Source organism: Sphaeramia orbicularis, chromosome 12 (assembly GCF_902148855.1).
Source record: "Sphaeramia orbicularis chromosome 12, fSphaOr1.1, whole genome shotgun sequence".
NCBI lineage: Eukaryota > Metazoa > Chordata > Actinopteri > Kurtiformes > Apogonidae > Sphaeramia > Sphaeramia orbicularis.
This window is the reverse complement of record NC_043968.1, coordinates 74,762,059-74,773,026: the sequence shown is the minus strand read 5'-3', so window position 1 is coordinate 74,773,026 and position 10,968 is coordinate 74,762,059. Positions and strand designations below refer to the sequence as shown.

General features: G+C 41.4%; 1 pseudogene; it reads left to right on the top strand.

Moving 5' to 3' along the window:
• The first annotated feature begins 7,310 nt into the window (after window positions 1-7,310).
• LOC115429136 (zinc finger protein 532-like) lies at window positions 7,311-10,722 on the top strand (annotated as a pseudogene).
• The last annotated feature ends 246 nt before the right edge of the window (window positions 10,723-10,968 follow it).

Here is a 10,968-nt window from a genome sequence, read left to right as displayed (position 1 = left end):
AAACTCATTTTCTTCCGGGGGCCACATTCAACCCCATTCAATCTGAAGTGGGCCGATACCAGTAAAATAATAGCGTGACAGCAATAAATAATGACAACTCTATTGTTTTAGTGCTAAAAATAACATCAATTATGCCAATATTTTACATTTACACACTATTCAAACAAAAAAGGATGTGATAACCTGAAACAAATGAAATTCATTAAGGAATGTGATTACAATTTTAGCACTATTCTGCCTTCGACTTATCATTTATACATATGCATTACAGATCCGATCTACAGAGGCACAAAACATTCAGTCACAGGCAGAATATTGTTAAAATTGCACTTAATTTACTTCAGATATTTCAGGTTATTCACATTTTATTGTTAAACGATAGTTTGTTCATGTAAATATTTCATAATTTATGTTTTTTGCCCTAAATCAAAGAGAAAAAATTGGTGTTGTAATTATTTATAGGTTATTATGATATTATTTTGGAGTTGATGCCCTAACTTGCAAATTCATCCATGGGCCAGATTGGAACTGTTGGTGGGCCGTTTGGCCCCAGGCCACACGTTGACACCTGTGACACAGATGTTCATAAAGCTCAGATTAAAATTGAGGGATATTATATCAGAAACAGAGAAACTGAAGGAAAAACTGACTTATTCAGTAAAATCTCTCCTAACTGAACATAAACCCAATGTGTCCATCCACTGCATTGATCCAACTCCATGGGTTTTTACTGTGTGAATGAAATATGTAGAAAGCTGACGGTGTTTCCCACTGTAACTACGAGCCTTTGAACATCCAAAGGGGTCATAATCTCAAATATCCACATATTTGGGTCTTTATGAGTTAAAATACCTAATTTTAGAGAGTTCAAATGGAAAATTGTCACAATACGATTTTTCAGGACACCGGAATTAATTTCAAAAATGAACTCTGTGAAATTTAGAGGCTCACTTGGGGAACCACACCCACATATTCTGGACGTGTCTCAGATCAGACCTTTTTGGGATGATATAATTGTTGCTGTGAACACAGTTTTCAACCAAACATTTTCTAAAGAATTAAAAGTTACTATTTAGGGTGTAATCCCAGAAAAGTTTTGAAGGAAATAACCAAAACTAGAAAAACATTCGGAGAGCACAGACCTCCGCCAAGGGCAGACCAGTCCCCCACCCCCCCGAATCACCACAAAATTTAATCTATTTGTTCCTTGTGCCAGTATCAACATTTCCTGAAGATTTCATCCAAATCTGTCCATAACTTTTTCAGTTATGTTGCTAACTAACCAACAAAAAAAGCACTCAGAGCGCAGACCTCTGCCAAGGTAGAGATCTGCACCCCCCCTCCGATAACCACCAAAAATTAATCATTTTTCCTTGGCCAGTATACACATTTCCCTGAAAATTCATGAAAATCGTCCATAACTTTTTGAGTTATCTTTGCTAATTAACCAAATAAACCAACCCAACACCAACAAACAACAAACCCTGGCAAAAACATAACCTCCTTGACGGAAGGTACATACCTCATGCGAATTTTTTCTAACGGCAGCCATTAAATGCATCACTATCAAGTGGTGAAACCTGAACCTCCCACATACAGTAGATGTTAACAGGATTTTGGCTACTCTGTATGAATTTTAGTTGAAGTCTGAAGGAGAGCAAAAAACCCCTGAATTTAAAACCCTGATATGGGGTCTGCAGAGTAGGTCTTGCTTTTTCCTGGTACTTTGAATATCTGGCACCAAACCACATTATTCACCAAGGGGATGTGTGAATCTTGGCACTCTAATTCCATTGTTGTAAAACTATTGCATCTGGAGTATTAAGTTAGAAGATGATTTCACAGCTTTTTCTTCTCCTTTTTTCTTTGTGATATTTTGCGGCATCCATTGATCAATGCTATACTGTCTCACACGCAAAAACATACAGGCTTTTTATTGATTTCATCATTAACCCTATAACGCCAAACGTATCATATTTGATACAGAGTTTTGAAGCCCTAAATGATCAGTGTGATATTTATATTCTTGAAAAACCTGATGTATACAATTAGATACATGCAATACACAGATAATCCACCAGGGGGAGGAATCATTCACAAGAGGCCTTTCCAGTGACACTACAAGACTGTCATTAATGAAGAGGAGAAGAACTTTGACAATTTAGAAAAGGAATTAACAATTTGTCAGACATGTTTGTGTAAGATGGCGTCGCACACTGTTGTAGTGGCTCACGGCTCTCCTTTTCAGTGTTCTTTCTCAGTTTTATGCTACTACTCCTTTTTATTGAAAATCTATCATTTTTATTTTATTCTATACATATGTTTGCACTGAAAGGAGCTGCTATTAAAATCTCATTGTACATGTGTATAGTGACAAATAAAGCTATTCTATTCTAGTCTGTTCTATTCTATTCTGTTTTTGTTTGTTCAGAAATAATAATATTTGAGCTTTGAGACCTGATGTTTCAAATATGATACTCCATGATCAATGTGATATTTTTTTCCTGACATACCTGATGTCTACAATTAGATACATGCAATACACCGATGATCCACCAGGGAGGGAATTCCTTCACCAGAGGCCTTTCCAGTGACACTACAAGACATGTCATTAATGAGGAAGGAGGAAGAACTGTGACCATTAGAAAAGGAAATCACCAATTTGTTAGACATGTTTGTGTTATATTAGGTCTTTCTTTTGTTCAAAAATAATAATATTTGAGCATGAGACCGGATGTATCAATATGATACAAACTGAAACTCATACATGGAAAATTGATATTTAAAATAAAATGTTTTGTGTGTTTCAGAAGGACCAATAAAGCTCCAGTTTCAAAGAAGTGGAATTTTCTGTCAGTGCTTTAATGGTTCAGGCTTTACAGGGTTAAGCATCGCAGTTATTTTTTGGTCGTCTCTTTGAGGATGCTGTGTTTAGAGGTGGATGGCTCGTTTTGGCTCTCGGGCCTTATTTTGCGCGTACGTGATGAATCTATCAATACGATTTAGATATGAATAACTGACACACATTGAAAATCAGTCTCTCTATGTGATGTTTCCTCTTTCCCTCAAAGTGTTGAAGCTAATCTCTCAAGTGGTAAACCCAGCGTGCTCCCGTCATCCAGAGGGAATCTGCCAGGTTTTCTCAGCTCTCCTTTGCTGCATACAGACAGCATGAATGGAGGCGAGCTGCCGTCACGTGACCGTGGCTCTGCGAGGGGTGGGGAGCGCAGCACCTCAGCCTCTTCTCCTGCACTGAATCTGTCACACTGTAGACAGGCAGGAGGCACCATGGGCCTTTATTTTATTACTACATATACATAAATCCTACTGCCTCGCAGTTCATGAAATGCATTTGTGTTGTTTGATGAATAAATCTGGCATGCTTCTTACAAATGAAGGCTAATTAGTTTCATGCTGCAGTATTCATCATGGTTGCCTTTGGTAGGTCTGCCAGATCTATGGAGGACTGGTAGCAGGCCAGAGAGAGCCAGCCGGACCCTGCTGAAAGCTGCCTCTGCGTTACCAGGTAGGTTATGAAAGGATTGATTTGATTGTGTTGTTTACCAACATCCCCTCTAGGTCACATATTTTTTCATATCCTGTATTCATTGTGAATTACCATGTGTTGCATTTTTCATCATCTGTATGTTGTGTGTTTAATAATAATAACTGTTAGATAATCCTGTTTCACGTCATTTATGAAAAAAGCGTGTGTAGCACTTATAAATATGCAATTGGTTAGATGAAAATATCTTTTGTCTACATAGCTGTATGTATGTGCAGTTCCAGATCTTTGAAAATAACTATGGATTACCAGCAAAGTATATGACACTCTGATGTTAAACAGCACAATAGATAGAGTAGAAGAAGCGAGTAGATGGGCAGACGGACACTGACAGAGGTCAGGCTATTTATAACTGGTGATGTTGATGTGTAATGTTATCCATCCCCATATCAGCCAAATCCCCTGTGAAATTGTTACCACTTTTTTGTATCATTCTGAAGACCTAAATGTGAACACAGTGTCCATACTAGCCCTCATTATCCTCCCTCCTGCTGCTTATTTCCTTTCTTCCTCTTCTTTCTCCCCCACCTCCCCTATGTCTCTGTCTCCCTCTCTCTATCTCTTCCTTCTCTGCACCAGCTGCTGCTGCTGCTCCAGAGCCAGAGTGGAGAGTCCCCCTCAACCCCTGCAACAGACAGAGACAAAAGGCCTGATTCGCCTGCTGAACACTGCCCCTTTCTCATCCGTCCCTTCATGCACGGCCGTGGTGGTGGTGGAGGAGGTGGTTGCTGTTGCTGGTGGTGGTGGCAGAGGGGGCTTCAGGAGAAAAAGAGGCCTGGACTGGACTAAATCTAGGACTGACCCAGAGAAGGAGAGTGGGAAGAGTGGGAGGAGAGGAGGAGGAGGGAGGAGGAGGAGGAGGAGGAAGATGGGGGCAAGGCAAGGCAGGTGCTGAGGCCTCCACAGGAAGACTCTCTTTTTTCCTGATATCTGGGGGAACAAATCTGAAAAGGGTATGCACATTTACTCTATGATAACATATATATATAATAATATATAGCATGGACCTGCATGTATTCTGTGTTTCTCTGTGGCAGCATATTTGGGAAGCAGTAGCATGTGTTTGATGGAGATCTGGCAGAGGGAGGTGCATGAATGGCCTGTCACTGCCCATGTCAGACTGTCTGTGTTGGGTTTGTACATCCCTTGTCTTTCTATCACAGCGCTGGAGGTAGAAGTGGAGGGGGAGCTGCATGAAAGGCAAAGTTTTGAGTTTTTAATTAGGTGTCATAAATGTACAGTCACCAGTGTGTGCTGCATGTGTGGATGTGAATATGAAGGAGGTGGGGGGGAGGGGGGGGTCTGGTGAGAAAAAAAGGTCAAGGGACCAGACAAGAGCTTCTCCCACCGATTTGGACCACTTCCATTCTGTAAATAATCATGTTCTGTTTTCTGCACAAAAACTCTTCCTATATGATCTGAAACGTTTTCATCCGCCATAAATACTTTTGTTTTCAGTCATTTCCTTAACATCATCCGGTGTCCGTCTTCACGTGCATTAGGGTTGTGTCACCGTGGCCTAATCTTCCAGGCAGACAATCTCCTTTAACCTCATTCATCTAGAAATTCCTTGTGTCACATCAGTACGACTGTTGACGTGTAGCTGTGGTAAAACATGCAGTGTTTCCTGTGAGCCGTCCTGCTGTGTCTAAGGCCGTATTGCAGCGCAGTGCTTTATCTGGGTGACCGGACCACGCTTGAAACCGGTTTGAGGCAGATGGAGGGCTGACAGGAACAATGCTGTGTCTGTGCTCCACTGAGGAATACAGAGGGGTAGCCCAGGCTCCTCCATGGCAGCCCTTCACAGTTCAGCCTCTGTGGCACAGGCTCAGACCCTGCTGCTGCTGTTGAAGCTGCTGTTGAAGCTGCTGCGGCGGCGGGATGTCGTCGAGCTCTGCAGCGCGGCTCTCGGTGAGGGGAGAGCAAGGAGAATTGGAAGGGATGAGGGCAGGGGGACGTGGCTGGCTGGAAGGCTGGAGGCTGTGAATCTGCAGGCTAGAGCTTTCCCTGCACCACCATACACACACATATCCGCACACATATACACTCACACACACACAGGAGCATGATCTATCTGTTGCATGTCGAGGGCTGCTAGTGGTTCAGGGAATGACTAAGGAGGATCCAAACCAGGACCATCACCACCACTATTCACCAGATCCCTGGATGTAACCGACCCTGAATCGAATTGTGGGCCTTGGTTAGGAAGAACAGGATTTTTTTTTTTTTTTTTCCCAGGCAGGGTGGGGGGATGGCTTTTGTTGGGGTCAGTAGTGTTGTGACTGTTTGTTACAGGATGAAGGAAGGAAAGAAGGAAGGTTTGGCTAGTGGCTGGAGAGGGACGGAGGAAACAGGGTGAGGAGTGGCTCATTCAACTGCATGTTTCCACTATTGTTGTTTTGCATTCACTTTACTCAGGTTGTAAAGTCTTGCCCAGAGTGTGGATTTGAGGCACTAATGTCGCATGTGCATTAAACTGGTCTCGAGGATGGGGTCGCGTGTCGTGTATTTGTCAATATTTCAGTGTTTAACCTTCATTTTGTTTCTACGCAGGCTGCTATGGCCTGTCATGGCTGTGACTAGCTGTTCTTTCCACTAGGCCCTCCTCTCCTCCCTGCTGCAGCCTCACACAGCTTCGCAGCCATTTTTTCTCCTCACTGCATTCATCTGGCTTGCCCCTGTTCTCCTCATTGCTATTTTCATGACATTCACATAAACTTAACCATGACTCACTATAAATATCCTCTCATCTGGATATCGAATGATTGCTTATTGAAACCAAAGCTGACTCTAACAAAATATGGGCCAATGTGTATGTGTGTGTGTGTGTGTGTGTGTGTGTGTGTGTGTGTGTGTGTGTGTGTGTGTGTGTGTGTGTGCAGATGTAGCTGCATTTGGATCCATGAGCAGTGAGCTGGTTTAGCTGCACAACAGTTCTGTAGCTGTGTGTGTTTGGTCCCCTTCACCCACATACAGGACACACTGCATTTCATCTGATCATATTTTATTTACAATGTTTGCGTTTAAAAATAGTCTGGCTCATTGCTAAGCAGTGATATCCTTGTAAGTCTTGGGAAATTGTAAGAAACAGACATCATAAAAACTGGAGACATGTCTGTTTGGTGTGAATAAATACAGTGGATACATGAACTGTTCATTTTGTGGATATTTTATACCTCCATGATCAGCCCTGTCTCTTTCTCTTCTCATGTTCATAATCATACTTCATACTAGTATTTCCTGTTATTCTCATGTCCAGAACAAGCTGATCAATATTAAAAATGTCTAAAAATAGGACTACTATATTTGATTTGCTTCATATACCAAAAGTGCTCCGTCTGTTTGGTCCAGTAGTGATAGGGACCTCAAACGTCATCAAACCTGAGGGTAGTCCATGGCTTTGTTCCAGATGCAGCTTAAAAAAAAAAAAAAAGGAATTAATTGATTTCTGTACTATTTTCCTCCTATGTCAGTAATTACGGTGCAACAGTTCAAAGCCTGAAATTGAAGACAAAAACATGCTTTGTTTAGAGGAGGGTTAATGCACAAAAATGTCAAATCCATATGATCAGCATGTGGTTCTCTGTGTCTCTGTGAAATGTGTCAATAAAGTTGGCCAGCATTTGGAGTGAACAAGATGTATGTACAGTATCCTATACAGAGCCTGTTAATGAGACTTAACATGGTTTGATTTGAAGTTAAAGGAGGCACGAACACCCAGTCTGCTAATAAATAATTAACTATCATGCCCCAGAAATCAGCAACTGGAGATACGCATGGTAAAATAGAAACATACTAGAAATATACTACACATAAAATCCATGGCACAGAAAAGCAGTTTAACATTTATGGAGCATTACATATGAAATGACTTGCTTAAAATTATACATAGCATACATACATACCTACATACATACATACATACATATATATATATAATATATATATATATAGATAATATATATATATATATTATATATATATTATATATATATATATGTATTTTTTTTCACACCATTAAGCATTTCACAGTGATACAACAGGATATATTTATAAGAAAATATATCAATAAAAATATGAAAATTAAATGTTTATATATATTATATATATATATATATTAATATATATCATATATATATAATATATATATATATTATATATATATAACTTATTTATTTAATTATTTATTTATTTTATTTAAAAAAAAAAATTGTAACATTTTCACAACAAAATGTTACGATAGACTCAACACTGATTAACCTCCTATGACCCAGGAAATGTCAGCAAAAGTACAAGCTTTTTTTTTTTTATTAAATAAGTGCCTATATTGTAAACATCATGATGCAACAGTTTTTCAGATGTAGTTTTAAAATTTTTATGGAATGTCTTTTGTGGTGGGACAATTTTCTTTTCTTTTTTCCTTTCTTTTTTTTGTATAAAGTTGTGAAACTCTTGTCTACAAATGTAGACAGAAAACCCATAGCTGGGTCTTAGGAGGTTATACCTTTGGAACAAGACAGATTAGATTAGATTATAATTACTTTTATCCAAATGCATAACATATAATATTCTTTATATTATTATGATTGTTAGTCTGACTTTCCCCATTAGTTTCCTGTTTGTCATTGTGAGTAAAAAATTGTAATGTACCATGAATGGTTGTTTCAGTTTCATTTTAATCACAGGTGTTATTCCATTGTGCAACTAACTGACTCAGTCAGAGTTCTCATTTTTCCCTTCATTTTATCTCTGTTCCCAGGTGATCTCTTCATCGGAATTGGAGCAGGACCATGGGAGAATATGAAGACACCAGACTTCGATGACTTGCTGGCAGCCTTCGACATCCCCGACATGGTGGATCCTAAAGCTGCTATTGAATCTGGACATCAAGACGACCATGATGGTCAGCTGAAGCAAACCGGTGGTGCAGTGACTGCCAGTGAAGAGACACCCAAAGCCCTTCAACAGGTCATGGATGTAGGTGTTAGCGTTATTGTTAAGAACGTCAGACAACACAGATGCTACTGAACATGGTGGAAGTACTTCAGAGAAAGAAGGACAGTCACACTCTCACCCCCATTCTGTTGCACATGGCAAATGGACGTCATAATGCTTTTTGTCCACCATACCACCTGGTAATCATTACACAAAAAATGGATGGAAGGTTCCCAGGGAGGAAGGGCAATCTGTTAACCCATCATCTACCTTCAATCAGTTCAGCCCAATTTCCAGTGCTGAGGAGTTTGATGATGATGAAAAGATTGAGGTGGATGACCCTGTGGACAAGCAAGGGGGCCAGTCATTCTACAGATCAATTACTGCAAGGGAGGAACAGAATCCAAAATCACCTGTATCAGTGACAATCTCTCTAAATCAAGAGCAAATGGGGACCTAAAACTTGATCAGAACAACAACAGCAAGTGAAATCTGAGTTGTTCCAAGTTGAGCAGCTCCACCTCCTGTGGGTACACCTGAGGAGGAAACAAAGAACGGTCCTCAGTGAACAAGAGTGGAATAAGGTGAAGAGCCACTGGGGCCAGTTAGTATGTCCAATATCTCCCCAGTCAAAACCAAATCTTCTGTTAACCTCTCCTCATGATAGCAGCAATAGCAGCTCTTAGTGCAAAAAGGCTAGTGCTGCAGACTACTGGTGTCTTGGATTCTCCAATGGCACGCAAAGAATCTTTACAGTGTCAGTCCCCAAAAGATGCCTGCGAAAGCACTCAAGCTTCAGAGAAGCCACATGATCAGGAGTCAGCACTAGAGATTGCAAAGAGGTTGCTAACAAGACAACCAGACAGCCCATCTAGTATCACAAGCGAGTGTAGCAGCAAAGGATCTCCACGCTCAAGTACAGACACCACCCCAGTAATCCCAAAGGTCAGAATCAAAACAATCAAGACGTCATCAGGACAGATCAAGCGTACTGGTCACCCGAGTTCTCCCAGAATTTGAGCCTGATGGCCTGAAAAAAGCAGAATGTCCAAAAGCCCCTCTTTCATAGGGACCACTGGTGCAATTTTCTCATCTCCACAAGGCATTCTTTGCCAGCGACAGTAGTCACCACCACTGGAGGCTCGTCTAATGAAATCACCAAGCAGATGACAATTAAACCTGTAGCGACTGCTTTCCTGCCAGTTTCAGCGTCAAGACAGCTGGTTCTCAAGTCATCAACCTTAAGCTGTCAAACAACACCACAGTTAAAGCTACAGTCATCCCTGCTTCAATCGGTGCAAAGCGCCAGCAGTGCCATTCTTAAAGCGGCAAATGCCATCCAGCAACAGACTGTCATGATACCTGCCTCTAGTCTGGCTAATGCCAAACTTGTCGCAAAGACAGTCCATTTAAGTAACCGTCAATCTTCTGCCTCAAACTGTATCTTCTGCTGCCTGTGATCTCCAGCAGGCCCTCTCCTCATCCAAACAACCCCAGCAATCACAACAAGCCAAACAGCAGACCATTCTCTCTGGTCAGGCCTCAAAGAAAGTTTCGAGGGTTCAAGTGTTCACAAGCTCACAAAGTTCCGTGGTGGATGCCTTCAATAAAGTCCTGAGTAGCATAAATCCTGTTCCTGTGTATGTCCCAAATCTTTCTCCTCCAACCTCAGCCTGCATCTCTCTACCATCTCGTGGCTACAAGTGTCTGGAGTGTGGAGATTCCTTTGCTCTGGAGAAGAGCCTGACCCAGCACTACGAACGTCGGAGTGTGAGGATCGAGGTGACTTGCAACCACTGTGCCAAGAGTCTAGTGTTCTATAACAAATGCAGCTTGTTGTCTCACGCCAGGGGCCACAAAGACAAAGGGTGGTCATGCAGTGCTCACATCTAATCCTAAAGCCAATTCCCGCTGATCAAATGATCGCCACTTTAGGCTCCCCCAGTATCACCAGTAGTGCCTCCACCTCCCAAGCACAAGCACCTACCAGTCAAATCTCTGGAAAAGTCGCCGGTGGTGGGTCACAAACTGCAGTGATATCAGCTCCATGTAGTGCTCCTGTTGTGGCAGCCATGCCTTTGGAGGATGACGCATCAAAACTCTGCAGGCACAGCCTCAAGTGCTTGGAGTGTAATGAAATGTTTCAGGATGACAGTTCTCTAGCCATGCACTATCAACAGGCACTGGAGTCCAATGGGCAGGTGTGTGGAGGAATGTTATAAGATTCTGTTTCATTTACAAACATTATGCAGAGGAGCAACAATTTAGTTTGCTTGCTGCCGACACATGTTAACCCTTTAGGCATCAGAGGTTTACCAGGGCCGTTCATAAGTTCATGGCCTCACCAGAACAGAACAAACAGACTGATAATTTATATTTTATTTTTCAACATAATCTCCATTTACAGCAATGCACTTAGTCCGTCGATGTTCAAGCATCACTATCCCATCACGAAAGAATGTAACATC